The sequence below is a fragment of the Bos indicus x Bos taurus genome, chromosome 18 (assembly GCF_003369695.1).
Source record: "Bos indicus x Bos taurus breed Angus x Brahman F1 hybrid chromosome 18, Bos_hybrid_MaternalHap_v2.0, whole genome shotgun sequence".
NCBI lineage: Eukaryota > Metazoa > Chordata > Mammalia > Artiodactyla > Bovidae > Bos > Bos indicus x Bos taurus.
In genome coordinates this window covers 15,114,019-15,128,867 of record NC_040093.1, presented here as the reverse complement: position 1 = coordinate 15,128,867, position 14,849 = coordinate 15,114,019, and the positions used below count along the sequence as shown (strand labels likewise).

Below are 14,849 nucleotides of genomic sequence, written 5' to 3'. Positions count from 1 at the left end.
TCCCCTGGAGTAGGAAATGGCACGCCACTACAGCATTTTTGCCTGGGAAACCCCTTAGACATTGGAGCCTGTGGCACCACAGTCCAAAGGGTCATAAAGAACCACCGAACAGGCACACAGGTAGGAAGGTAACATTTGTGCATTGCTGGTAACAGCAAAAATTCCATTTCTATATTTTATCCTGGTTCCTGCAGTGGAGGAACCAATACAGGAAGGCAAGCTGGTAATCTTTGTCTCCTGAACACTGTTACCATCATGTCAGTGATGTCTCTCCAGGTTCAAATCAGTCTTGTTGGTTAGGCAGGCAGAGTTGGGATGTGTAAATCATAAGCAGACTGAAATCTTGGTCATAAACATCCCACACTGATAAGTCCTCTAACACAATAATGCATTTTCTTAAGACTTCACAAGAGCTGCTCCTCCCTTCTGCTCTGACCCTATTCAGTCCCTTGAAGACTGGCGTCTGGGTCCTATGCACCCCCAGCTCCTCTCAAGACCACCAGGGCCCCTCTGCTCACATTAGGAACAGGCCTCTGAGCTCCTGGGTCTGTGCCACAGCGCTACCCCTGCTCCCCACACTGAGCCCCTCAGGGCTCCCCTCCAGAATGTGCCCTCTGAAAACCTCCCCAAGCCCTTGACCCCAGGGGGGCTCAGATCCCTTGGCCCTCGCTCCTCCAGATCTGGCCCTTCCCCCTGCCCTGTGCCTGGCCTGAGCCTCAACCCAGCAGGAGAAGGAGGTCAGCACACAACCAGGCAGGAGACTGATCTCGGCCTGCAGTGACTCGAAGCAGGGTTTCAGCCCTGGCCAGAGACTGAGGTTGGGCTGTGGGAGGGAGAGCACTGGATCCTAACCACTAGACCACCAGGGTGAATGGCCAGTGACAAACCCTGACTCATTATCTATGTAGAGGTGAATCCCCACCTAGAGATGGAAATTGGTGAAGCAATCAGAGTCTTTATTAGGAGGGAAAGATAGACACACCAGAGGGCTCAAAGAGAGTAGGGGAGTCGGGCCTCATGGTAGTTAGGGTCACTTTTAAGGGGCATTTTTTCTGGATTTACTTTAGCCAATCATCTTGCTTTTCCTGGCTCTGAGTCCCTTTTTGGTACACCTCAGGGTCCCCCTGGGCTTGTCAGGTGGCTCAGTGGTAAAGAACCCACCTGCCAATTCAAGAGACATGGGCTCGATCCCTGGCTTGGAAAGATCTCCTGGTGGAGATAAGGGCAACCCACTCCAGGATTCTTGCCTAGAAAATCTCATGGAGCCTGGTGCGTTACAATCCATGGGGTCACAAAAGATTCAGACACAACTTGGTTACACAACAGCACTAAGATTCAGTCTAGCCATTGAAATGAAGAAGAGTTACTTGTAACAAGAAAGATGCATGTAGGGCTTCCCTGGTGTTCCAGTGGTTAAGAGTCCACCTGCCAATGCAGGGGACATGGGTTCCATCCCTGGTCCAGGAGGATTTCATGGGCCTTGGGGCATTTAAGCCTGTGCTCCACAACTACTGAAGCCTGCCTGCCTAGAGCCCACGCTCCACAACAAGAGAAGCCACCACAACAAGAAGCGTGTGTCCCCCAAATAGAGAGGAGCCTCCACTCGCAGCACAGAGAAAGCCCCCACACAGCAACAAAGACCTAGTGCACCAGAAAAATAAAACAAAACCACAAAAACATATCGCAATAACAGGAAATGACGTGGGGAATGTTCATTTGTGGTTAGACCACTCGGGTGAGAATCGGCTGCAGATGGAGTAAACACACCTGCTGGAGAAGTTTTCACACTGTCAGGCATGGTGGTCCTGTTGAAGAAACCGAAAACACTACAGAGCACAAGTGTGATCTGCCTTGTAAATCCTTCCTGGGCCCTCCTTTCCTACGAAGATTTCTGAGCTGATCCACTCCAGCACCACAGACAGCTCCCACTTCTGCCCTGCCTTTTCCCAGGTGGTTCATCAGGAGCTCAGCAAGCAGAGGAGGGCTGTCGACGGCCTGGACAATATGATAGGCAGGATGGGAAAGATTAGACCGAGACTAGGCGAGGCTTCAACATGGACCCCAGGTGGGCATAATGTGGGCAGGGATTGGAGACAGAGACTAGGAAGCTGTAGGTGAGAAAGGGGACGCTGACGACATGGGAAAGGACACCAGCCTCAACAGAGACAAGCCCTTTCTCCCCAGAATCTACCCAGAGGGAATCAGCCACAGCTCTGAATAGCAGGGAGCCTCATGAGCACAGAGGTCACCTGGAACCTCCTGGATTCTAGGTTCTATGTGCCCAGATTTAAATGAGCCCAATGTCAGTGCGTGCAGCCCTGCTCTTCAGAGACTATTCATCTTCCCCAAGGCTGAGTCATTTAGACATACTTTAAATTCACTGGCTCCGATGATAGAGAATCTGCCTGAAATGCAATCCCTGGGTCAGGGAGAAGGGAATGGCAACCCACTCCAGTATTCTTGCCTGGAGAATTCCATGGACAGAGGACCCTGGGGGGCTACAGTCCATGGGGTGGCAAAGAGTTGGACACAACTGAAGCGACTCTCACTGCACTAAATGCACTCTGAAAGTTGTAGGGGTTGTAACTTCAGGGCACTCGAACCTGGAGAGAATAGCTGTCATCAGCGTTGATTGCAAGCTTGGCCCCCGCCACATCCAGTCACTCATTCTTGACCAGTAAGAGCCCCTGAGGTTTGCTTTGCCTCATGCTTTTACAAATAAAAGCCCAGAAGTCAGAGCCACATCACATCCAGGTGTGATCCTGTCTTAATGAATAGTATATATGAGGAGTTTTGAGTGTCCAAGTGTTTGCAGAAATACTTTGGATAAAAAGACATCTGGGGATTCCCTAGTGGACTAAGTGGTTAAAAATCTGCTGGCAATGCAGGTAACTACATATGAAAAATTAAAGTGTTAATTGCTCAGTTGTGTCCAACTCTCTGCAACTTCACGGACTGTAGCCCTCCAGGCTCCTTTGCCCATGGAATTCTCCAGGGAAGACCACTGGAGTGGGTGGCCATTCCCTTCTCCAGGGATCTTCCCAACCCAGGGATGGAATCCCATCTACTGAATTGCAGGCAGGTTATTTACCATCTGAGCCACCAGGGAAGCCCATCTACATATAAAATAGAAGAATATAATGTTTCACTTTAACTGATGCCTGGCCTAAATTTCCAGTCATACTAGCCATTGTTTTAAAATATCCCTTATGGGCAGAGACACTTTAACATATATTAAAATTAAACCAGTTTTATTGTGATTATGAATTGGTTTCATAAAACAGCATCCAAGGGACCACTCCCCCACCCCCTAGTCAAAACACTTAATGTGATTCAAAGTAAATAAAAACATAGTCTTCAAAGATGAAAATTGTAAAACCCTAATTACTAAAGGGATGATTATCCCCATTTCTCCATTTGACACATGAATCTTGCCTGGCCTAAGATTTGGGAAAAATTTTAGGTCATTCCATACTGGATGACTACTAATAATAGTGTGGCTTCATTGATTAGAGCCCCCAGACCCAACATCCAATATTGTCAAAACCACTAATTCTGTTCAATCAACAACTGGCACATATTTAGTTTTGTTCAGTGCCTGTGTCAACAGTCTCTCATCTAAGATAGCCTGCACTCCCAAAGGGACACAATTCCCCCATTTCAGGCTTCACACAGGTACCACAAGGGCTCAGCATCTCAACTGGGCAGACAATGTTTTAGCGGCATCCCCCTTTCTCCAGGAGCACAGGTATTGAAACAGGAGCAGAATCCTATGGTCCTTGTGCCCCATGCCCCGCCATGTGCCTGCCTTTCTTCTACCTGAGGAAAACTTTAGTCAAAGAATGCCTGCAATCAAAGAAGTGAGAGATGGGAAAGCAAAGGAAGAGTCAAAGGAGATTAAAATTAACGTAGTGATTAAGCATAGTCAAGGATATTTAGCTGTTTCTGAAGGGCTATAGATAATATTCCGAGCAATATCCAGAGAGCCACGTTATAGATAGAGAAGCAACAAGTTGAGATGTTAATTACATGATGGTCAGACTGAACACAGGCTGTAAGCGGCCACTGTTTTCCTTGGAAATGGAATTTATGTTGAAAAACTGTTACATGTTGGGAGGGACAGTCAATGTACAAAGAACTCAATACAAAGTAGATAGTTTTAACCTTGGCTAGGGAGAAAAAAAGTCTTAAGTAATGTTCTTTTCCTGTATTTTCTTTAGAAAATATAGCAGCTGACTGTGCTGTTTCAGCATATAGCAGCCCCCTCGCACTTCTGTCTGGAAAAGCTCTTGCCCCACTGGTTGCCAGGAAGGGTGTGGGTGGGGGAGCGGTCAGTCCGCCTTTGGACAGCTGTCCAGCATCCTCCCCCCGCCGGCCCGGCCCGCTGGTGCCTGAAATAAAGCAAACTTTCCTTCTTTCCGCCAACCTGGCCGGTCTGCTTGTTTGAGAGCGGAGCAGCCGCACCCACCACACTTCTTCCGACAGCAGTGTGAGGTTTCAGGATGACATCCGCCTTCAAGGAGATGCAGTGGAAGCAGGTTTCATGTGCGAAGGACACAGACGTCTCACACCTTCTGGTCCTTTCCTGGGGTTCTGAAGCAACACGGTGCTCATGTACACATCTCCCTTCCACATCAGAGTCAACAGACAGTCCCGTCAGCGCCCTCAGAGACGCCTGCACTCAAGGAGCTTCGGGAACGGTGTCTCCCGCCATCTGGAGTCCCTGCACGGCTTCTGATGGCCACAACGTGCCCAAGGATTCGGGTGCAATGACACTACCCCTAGCAAGCTTTCTCAGCCCTCTCGAGACACGAGTGCGTCCAGATTTGATTCTCACACACACGTAGCCCATGTTCCCAGGGTCCCGGTCCCCGGCTTCTCAGAGACCACCTCCAGAGCTCCAAACACGCTCGGCTTATTCAAAAAGGGATATGCAGCAGCTGGCTTGGCCCCACACCTCTGTCCGCTTCCTGCAGAACTTTTTTCCCCAAACCACCAGATCTCAGCTCAGGCTTCGACACGCCCCCTCAAACTTCCACAGCGCTTTAAAACCTGCGGCTTTCCCTGGGTCCCTGCACCCTGCGCGGGCCCTCTCCTCACTAGGAGAGCAGTGAACGACTTTCAGCTTCTGTCTGTAGTGACCCTGGCCTCTCTGCGGAGACGCTCAGGCACCCCTGTCAATTAAGTCCCAGCCACCGCCTGACCGAAAGCAAGGCGATATTCATTATGTTTGGCGGGAGAGCCAGAACGATTTCCTTTATACGAGACCTCCTCCTGCGCTTCCTAAGCCACCTTGTGTGGATTTATCTCGAGAGTAAGATGATGCTCTTTCTGCCAAATGAATCACCCTACCAAGACGTGTTAAAGGAATTCATTGACCTGATTTGTCTGCGGGCAGTGAAACCTAGTTTGCACTTTTGGACAGGAAAGACTGCTGGTGCTACGAGAAACTGGTTTCTCGTTTCCGTTGCACCCAAGATGTCGTACTGCTTTAAGAAAGAACGTGATGAAGCAATGCGGGCAAATCCGGTTTAAACGGCATTTGGCACGACTTGGCAACGATTTGCTGAAGGATGCTTGACGTCCTTGTCGCGTCTCAAGGACGACGATCAGCTGAACTATGAACGAGAATTGAAAGGATTTGAAAACGGCATGACTCCTACACCTGTTTTGTTTGTGTGTTTCCCCCATAGCTTCCCAATCCAGTTTATGCTGACAAATGTAGTTACACGTTAGGAGGGACAACCCCTGTGCAAAAGTACTCAGTAGCAAGTAGATAGTTTTAACCTTGTTTAGTCAGGCAACAAGTCTTAAGTAATGTTCTTTTCCTGTATTTTCCTTCGAAAATATAGCAGCTGACTGTGCTGTTTCAGCATAGAGCAGCCCCCTCGCACTTCTGTCTGGAAAAGCTCTTGCCCCACTGGTTGCCAGGAAGGCTTTGGGTGGGGGAGCGGTCAGTCGGCCTTTGGACAGGTGTCCAGCATCCTCCCCCCCCGGCCCGCTGGCGCCTGAAATAAAGCAAACTTTCCTTCTTTCCGCCAACCTGGCCGGTCTGCTTGTTTGAGAGCGGAGCAGCCGCACCCACCACACTTCTTCCGACAGCAGTGTGAGGTTTCAGGATGACATCCGCCTTCAAGGAGATGCAGTGGAAGCAGGTTTCATGTGCGAAGGACACAGACGTCTCACACCTTCTGGTCCTTTCCTGGGGTTCTGAAGCAACACGGTGCTCATGTACACATCTCCCTTCCACATCAGAGTCAACAGACAGTCCCGTCAGCGCCCTCAGAGACGCCTGCACTCAAGGAGCTTCGGGAACGGTGTCTCCCGCCATCTGGAGTCCCTGCACGGCTTCTGATGGCCACAACGTGCCCAAGGATTCGGGTGCAATGACACTACCCCTAGCAAGCTTTCTCAGCCCTCTCGAGACACGAGTGCGTCCAGATTTGATTCTCACACACACGTAGCCCATGTTCCCAGGGTCCCGGTCCCCGGCTTCTCAGAGACCACCTCCAGAGCTCCAAACACGCTCGGCTTATTCAAAAAGGGATATGCAGCAGCTGGCTTGGCCCCACACCTCTGTCCGCTTCCTGCAGAACTTTTTTCCCCAAACCACCAGATCTCAGCTCAGGCTTCGACACGCCCCCTCAAACTTCCACAGCGCTTTAAAACCTGCGGCTTTCCCTGGGTCCCTGCACCCTGCGCGGGCCCTCTCCTCACTAGGAGAGCAGTGAACGACTTTCAGCTTCTGTCTGTAGTGACCCTGGCCTCTCTGCGGAGACGCTCAGGCACCCCTGTCAATTAAGTCCCAGCCACCGCCTGACCGAAAGCAAGGCGATATTCATTATGTTTGGCGGGAGAGCCAGAACGATTTCCTTTATACGAGACCTCCTCCTGCGCTTCCTAAGCCACCTTGTGTGGATTTATCTCGAGAGTAAGATGATGCTCTTTCTGCCAAATGAATCACCCTACCAAGACGTGTTAAAGGAATTCATTGACCTGATTTGTCTGCGGGCAGTGAAACCTAGTTTGCACTTTTGGACAGGAAAGACTGCTGGTGCTACGAGAAACTGGTTTCTCGTTTCCGTTGCACCCAAGATGTCGTACTGCTTTAAGAAAGAACGTGATGAAGCAATGCGGGCAAATCCGGTTTAAACGGCATTTGGCACGACTTGGCAACGATTTGCTGAAGGATGCTTGACGTCCTTGTCGCGTCTCAAGGACGACGATCAGCTGAACTATGAACGAGAATTGAAAGGATTTGAAAACGGCATGACTCCTACACCTGTTTTGTTTGTGTGTTTCCCCCATAGCTTCCCAACCAGTTTATGCTGACAAATTTAGTCACACGTTAGGAGGGACAACCCCTGTGCAAAAGTAGTCAGTAGCAAGTAGATAGTTTTAACCTTGTTTAGTCAGGCAACAAGTCTTAAGTAATGTTCTTTTCCTGTATTTTCCTTCGAAAATATAGCAGCTGACTGTGCTGTTTCAGCATAGAGCAGCCCCCTCGCACTTCTGTCTGGAAAAGCTCTTGCCCCACTGGTTGCCAGGAAGGGTTTGGGTGGGGGAGCGGTCAGTCGGCCTTTGGACAGGTGTCCAGCATCCTCCCCCCCCCGGCCCGCTGGCGCCTGAAATAAAGCAAACTTTCCTTCTTTCCGCCAACCTGGCCGGTCTGCTTGTTTGAGAGCGGAGCAGCCGCACCCACCACACTTCTTCCGACAGCAGTGTGAGGTTTCAGGATGACATCCGCCTTCAAGGAGATGCAGTGGAAGCAGGTTTCATGTGCGAAGGACACAGACGTCTCACACCTTCTGGTCCTTTCCTGGGGTTCTGAAGCAACACGGTGCTCATGTACACATCTCCCTTCCACATCAGAGTCAACAGACAGTCCCGTCAGCGCCCTCAGAGACGCCTGCACTCAAGGAGCTTCGGGAACGGTGTCTCCCGCCATCTGGAGTCCCTGCACGGCTTCTGATGGCCACAACGTGCCCAAGGATTCGGGTGCAATGACACTACCCCTAGCAAGCTTTCTCAGCCCTCTCGAGACATGAGTGCGTCCAGATTTGATTCTCACACACACGTAGCCCATGTTCCCAGGGTCCCGGTCCCCGGCTTCTCAGAGACCACCTCCAGAGCTCCAAACACGCTCGGCTTATTCAAAAAGGGATATGCAGCAGCTGGCTTGGCCCCACACCTCTGCCCGCTTCCTGCAGAACTTTTTTCCCCAAACCACCAGATCTCAGCTCAGGCTTCGACACGCCCCCTCAAACTTCCACAGCGCTTTAAAACCTGCGGCTTTCCCTGGGTCCCTGCACCCTGCGCGGGCCCTCTCCTCACTAGGAGAGCAGTGAACGACTTTCAGCTTCTGTCTGTAGTGACCCTGGCCTCTCTGCGGAGACGCTCAGGCACCCCTGTCAATTAAGTCCCAGCCACCGCCTGACCGAAAGCAAGGCGATATTCATTATGTTTGGCGGGAGAGCCAGAACGATTTCCTTTATACGAGACCTCCTCCTGCGCTTCCTAAGCCACCTTGTGTGGATTTATCTCGAGGGTAAGATGATGCTCTTTCTGCCAAATGAATCACCCTACCAAGACGTGTTAAAGGAATTCATTGACCTGATTTGTCTGCGGGCAGTGAAACCTAGTTTGCACTTTTGGACAGGAAAGACTGCTGGTGCTACGAGAAACTGGTTTCTCGTTTCCGTTGCACCCAAGATGTCGTACTGCTTTAAGAAAGAACGTGATGAAGCAATGCGGGCAAATCCAGTTTAAACGGCATTTGGCACGACTTGGCAACGATTTGCTGAAGGATGCTTGACGTCCTTGTCGCGTCTCAAGGAAGACGATCAGCTGAACTATGAACGAGAATTGAAAGGATTTGAAAACGGCATGACTCCTACACCTGTTTTGTTTGTGTGTGTTTCCCCCTATAACTTTCCAACCCAGTTTATGTTGACAAATTTAGTTACATGTTAGGAGGGACAGTCCCCATACAAAAATACTCAATACGAAGTTCATATTTTTACCCCAAATCTTTACCCTTTAATCTTTTCCAGTATTTTTTCAGAAAATACTCCCTTTGTAAATTCAAATTTGTCCGTTTTGAGTCTTCTGACTCAGCATTTTGAACACTTCCATTTCTTGTGTTGGTAGCGCTTTGCAGGTTCTCCTGTCTCTTGTTTTTGCCTCTCAAATTCTTGTTTCTTCGCCGCACATGGAGCTTGCTCATATTCTTCGTGTGCCTTTTGGTTTGATGTTTTCTTTTGCTTTGGAATGTTTCATAGAGTATATTCTCGTGCTGCAGTGCCCTTCTGGCAGAAGCCGTTCAGTGCTACAATGTCCTTCAGACAAAGCCTGGTCAGGCGTACCTTGGTCTTCTGGCAAAGACTGCTCACCTTGTTCTAACCAGGATTGGTCAGCTTTTCTCAGCTGCTTGCTGAGTCTTTCCTCTCCAGCTAAATAGAGATGGTTCCAGTGACCAGGGTGTTAGGGCAAGCGCACTGATTGTAACCACCCACCCTGGCCAGGCACTATAGTAACCATTTGCAGGAGTTGTTTTATGACAGGACCTTCTGGCAAGGAAGACGGAACTACTAAGCCTCCACTTATTAGAAGAAGAAGTTTGGGAGAGATCCCAAGGAGACTCCACTTGTCCGACCACATCCCAGAATCCTTCTCTCTGGCATCCATCTGGCCTGAAGTAGGTGTGCACCACCAGGAAGGACTCTGCGTCAGAATGTTTGGCTAAAGACAACCCGGAAACTAATCCCATCACCATAACACCCATGACCACAAGCCATGTGACAGAGCTGTTCTCCTGCGTTCCATTACCCTATGGCTCTCCACCCGGGTGCTCTTTCCCAAGAAAATCTCTTGCTTTGTCAGCACATGTGTCTCCTCCAACAATTCATTTCTGAGTGTTAGACAAGGGCCCAGGTTTGGGCCCTGGAAGGGGTCTCTGCTCCTGCAACAAGGGTACCAATCTGTGCACTGGGATTCGCCTGAGCTCATCTCACATGCTAGTAAAGTAATGCTCAATATTCTCCAAGCCAGGCTTCAGCAATACGTGAACCATGAACTTCCAGATGTTCGAGCTGATTTTCGAAAAGGCAGAGGGACCAGAGATCAAATTGCCAACATCCTCTGGATCAAGGAAAAAGCAAGAGAGTTCCAGAAAAACATCTATTTCTGCTTTATTGACTATGCAAAAGCCTCTGACTGTGTGGATCACAATAAACTGTGGAAAATTCTGAAAGAGATGGGAATACCAGACCACCTGATCTGCCTCTTGAGAAATCTGTATGCAGGTCAGGAAGCAACAGTTAGAACTGGACATGGAACAACAGACTGGATTCCAAATAGGAAAAGGAGTACATCAAGGCTGTATATTGTCACCCTGCTTATTTAACTTCTATGCAGAGTACATCATGAGAAACGCTGGACTGGAAGAAACACAAGCTGAAATCAAGATTGCCAAGAGAAATATCAATAATCTCAGATATGCAGATGACACCACCCTTATGGCAGAAAGTGAAGAGGAACTCAAAAGCCTCTTGAAGAAAGTGAAAGTGGAGAGTGAAAAAGTTGGCTTAAAGCTCAACATTCAGAAAACGAAGATCATGGCATCCAGTCCCATCACTTCATGGGAAATAGATGGGGAAACAGTGGAAACAGTGTCAGACTTTATCTTTTTGGGCTCCAAAATCACTGCAGATGGTGACTGCAGCCATGAAATTAAAAGACGCTTGCTCCTTGGAAGTAAAGTTATGACCAACCTAGATAGCATATTCAAATCAGAGGCATTGCTTTGTCAACTAAAGTCCGTCTAGTCAAGGCTATGGTTTTTCCAGTGGTCATGTATGGATGTGAGAGTTGGACTGTGAAGAAGACTGAGCGCCAAAGAATTGATGCTTTTGAACTGTGGTGTTGGAGAAGACTCTTGAGAATCCCTTGGACTGCACGGAGATCCAACCAGTCCATTCTGAAGGAGATCAGCCCTGGGATTTCTTTGGAAGGAATGATGCTAAAGCTGAAACTCCAGTACTTTGGCCACCTCATGCGAAGAGTTGACTCATTGGAAAAGACTCTGATGCTGGGAGGGATTGGGGGCAGGAGGAGAAGGGGACGACAGAGGATGAGATGGCTGGATGGCATCACTGATTTGATGGTCGTGAGTCTAAGTGAACTCTGCGAGATGGTGATGGACAGGGAGGCCTGGCGTGCTGCGATTCATGGGGTCACAGAGTCAGACACGACTGACAAACTGAACTGAACTGAGCTGAACTGAGCCTTATTTTCCCTCCAGAGCAATATCTTGGAAGTTTGCTGAATCTTTAGTTTTCTTTGAAATGGGAAGCCTCATCCCTCGCGAATGCTCCCCATGAGGGCTACAGATGGTTATTACATTGCTATGTACTCTGCTTTACATTCTTATTTCTGAATCCCGCCGATGAGACTCCTTCTTCTTGCATCCCAAAACACCCTGTCCATGCCCCTCTCCCCCGACCCATGGTGCCCTCCATCTACAACTTAAAAAAAAAAATTGGAACTTGATACCTGAGTAAAATAAAGATATAAGTAAATGCAGTGCAGTGGATGGTGTGTTTCTTTGGTGTGGTTTGCCTGATGTCCAGCCCAGGGTCTTTCCCATGGACCCTAGAGTGGGAGTGGGTCTCCAGCAGGAGAAAGTGCAAGGGTGGGGGTAGGAGTCGACAGGAGCCCTCTGTCGGGGGTGGAGGCCAGGGTGCTGGGGTGCAGATGTGGTTCAGAGAAACGGGAAGGGGAGTGGAGGTCCACAGGCTCAAATTGTGGACTTGAGACCAGACAGGTTTTGAGAAAATCCTGCCTCAGTAGCCGAATATGCAGAGAAGCTGCGGTGGCACTGGATGGTTTGAGAAGGCAATTTCTGACGTCAAATCACATCCCAATCAGGATGTATACCAATGGAGCCCAGAGGAGAAATTGGAGCCTAGAAGATAAAGTGCGCGCATGAAAAGGGTGCATAGAAACCTTCCAATGGCTTCCTGATGTGAACGTTTTGTCCATGGGACAAAAAGACCCAGATCTGGCCATTCTTAACATATTGTTATGGCTTTCTGAATATTATAATATTATATTAATATTATATTAGTATAATATAATGATATTATAGTAATTAAATGTCAATATAAATTATAATTTATATAATCTATATTTTAAATTTTTACATGAATTTTAAAGTTTATATATAATATAAATTTTATTTTTATTACAATTGAATTAATATATTATTAATGATAATAATTAAGATATATTCTATTACTATAATATATTATGTGAATATATATTATATTTAATGTTTTAATTATATTATATATTATAGTAAATATTATTTTATATAATATATCAATTATATATAAAATTGTATAAATGATAAGGTAGAATAACAGATGATTCTAAAGAATGTATTATATATAATATATAATATTTGATATAATGACATTATATATAATTATATATTTTAGTAATGTTAAAAATTATATATAATATGTTATATATAATATTTAGCAATATATAATATATGTTACATAATGTATAATAAGAATATATACAATATATAGTATGTATTATAAATGTACATTGTACATTATATGTAAAGCATATAATTTATCTATAATATTATCTATTTATGTATTATGTTAATATCAATATGTTGTATATAATAATATATACTCTATAACAATATATTATATAATCTTTTACTATATATTATTATGCTATATATTATATCATTGTATATGTAATATTTTATTTATATATTTATTATTATAGATTTTGAGCATATATTAAAACTTATTGCATTTTTAAATGCCTTAAAACTAAAACCAAGAAACAAGCAATTGATTTTCTTTAACAACATTAAATTTTATAATCTATAAGACATAAAAATTTATGGCTAATTTTTCTTTATGTAGTGCAATATATGTACTTAGTAAACTGAAATATATTTAGTGTTTTTTTCATAAAAGGCAAAGGTAAGTAAACATAGACTTGTTCACAAGTCAATGTTTCAGTATTTTATCTAAAACTGATTTAACTCTTCAATGAATTCTCATCATGGAACTTAATTTAACAAAACTCTAATGGTTTAAATTCCCGAGAATCCAAAAAGACAAAAGATAATTCTTTTAAGGAGCTTACCTAAAGGCTTTTCTACCATTTATCTCAGTTATTTATGACAATATATCACTATGGGTCAACTTTTGTGCTGACAAATTTTGCAACAGCTGTGACCTACTGACTAGCAGTAGAACCAGGTACAAGGAAAGTCGGTGCTGAGGCTAAATGTTGGTGTCTCGTGCCTCTAGTAATCAGACACAATTAAACAAGCAAAACTGACATCAGTACCAGACAGAGACTTAATATTGAACATTTCTCAGATTTTGTGGGTCTTAGAAATTTGTAAGCACTTATTTTTCTTTAAGTCAATGGAATAGAGCTCATTTAGAAGTTAATCTCAGGAATATTTTCTAAAGATAAAGACACTCACTGAGACACACACACGAGCAGAGATCTGTTTCATCATTTTATATTTCATGAATCAGGCACTGCATTTAAGCTTGTCGGTTTATGAAAAAGAGAGAGAATAACAAATGTACACACTTGAGGTCAAAGGCATCTTTTTCTTCCCACCTTCCACCCCCCTCCCCTGGCTCAATTTCAATCCTTCTAAGTAAGCCAAGGCTGAAACGCAGGCAATGTGGGCTGTGTTTGTATGAATACTTCAGGGAAATGTTTTTTTTTAATTTATTTATTTTAATTAGAGGCTAATTACAATATTGTATTGGTTTTGCCATACATGAACATGAATCCGCCACGGGTGTACACGTGTTCCCAATCTGAACCCCCCTCCCACCTCTGACCCCATACCATCCCTCTGGGGCATCCCAGTGCACCATCCCCAAGCATCCTGTATCCTGCATCAAACCTAGACTGGCGATTCATTCCTTTTATGATATTATACATGTTTCAATGCCATTCTCCCAAATCGTTCCCCCCTTGAGGGACATGTTGAGGCTTAACATCAACTTTTCTCCTAAGAATATCTTTATTCTTAAAGCGCGAGTGTTCTAGAAAACTAAAGTGTGTCATCAAGCCATCTCTCTCCAACTGCACATGCAAAAAAACCAGTTCTGAAATTTCAAAAGAGTTTCATCTCAACCATATTCTCCGAAGTCTAAAGAATATTGTGACTACATAGTGTTAAACTATTTTGTCCTTGTTTAAACGTGTAGGTTGACTGCTGCTGCTTCTGCTACTAAGTCGCTTCAGTCGTGTCCAACTCTGTGCGACCCCATAGATGGCAGCCCACCAGGCTCCGCCATCCCTGGGATTCTCCTGGCAAGAACACTGGAGTGGGTTGCCATTTCTTTCTCCAATGCATGAAAGTGAAAAGTGAAAGTGAAGTCACTAAGTCATGTCTGAATCTTCGTGACTGCATGGACTGCAGCCTACCAGACTCCTCCGTCCATTGGATTTTCCAGGCAACAGTACTGAAGTGTGTTGCCATTGCCTTCTCCGTAGCTTGACTAGTCTTCCAAAATGTGTCCTAGGTGGTTATCAGAGGGAATCAAAGGAGGGCTTCCCATTTTTGAACGGACACCCATGAGCCACATACAAACCAGAACTCATTAGCTGATGGAAACCTTATACGAGGGGGAAGACACCAGAAAGCATAAAGCTCAGAGTGGCTGTTTCCAACTCCTGCCAAGTCCATGACCTTAGTCCTTAGATCTCACAGGTGGGATTTCCAACATGAAAGCTAACCAGACAAGCACTCACTGTTCCCCAGATGGAAACAAATGTTCCTCAGA

At 46.0% G+C, this 14,849-nt stretch overlaps 1 long non-coding RNA gene across 2 annotated transcripts in view; it reads right to left on the bottom strand.

Moving 5' to 3' along the window:
• LOC113876460 overlaps nt 1–14,849 on the bottom strand; it is a 39,511-nt gene that overhangs the window by 2,838 nt on the left and 21,824 nt on the right. The gene's annotated exons all lie outside the window — the stretch shown is intronic.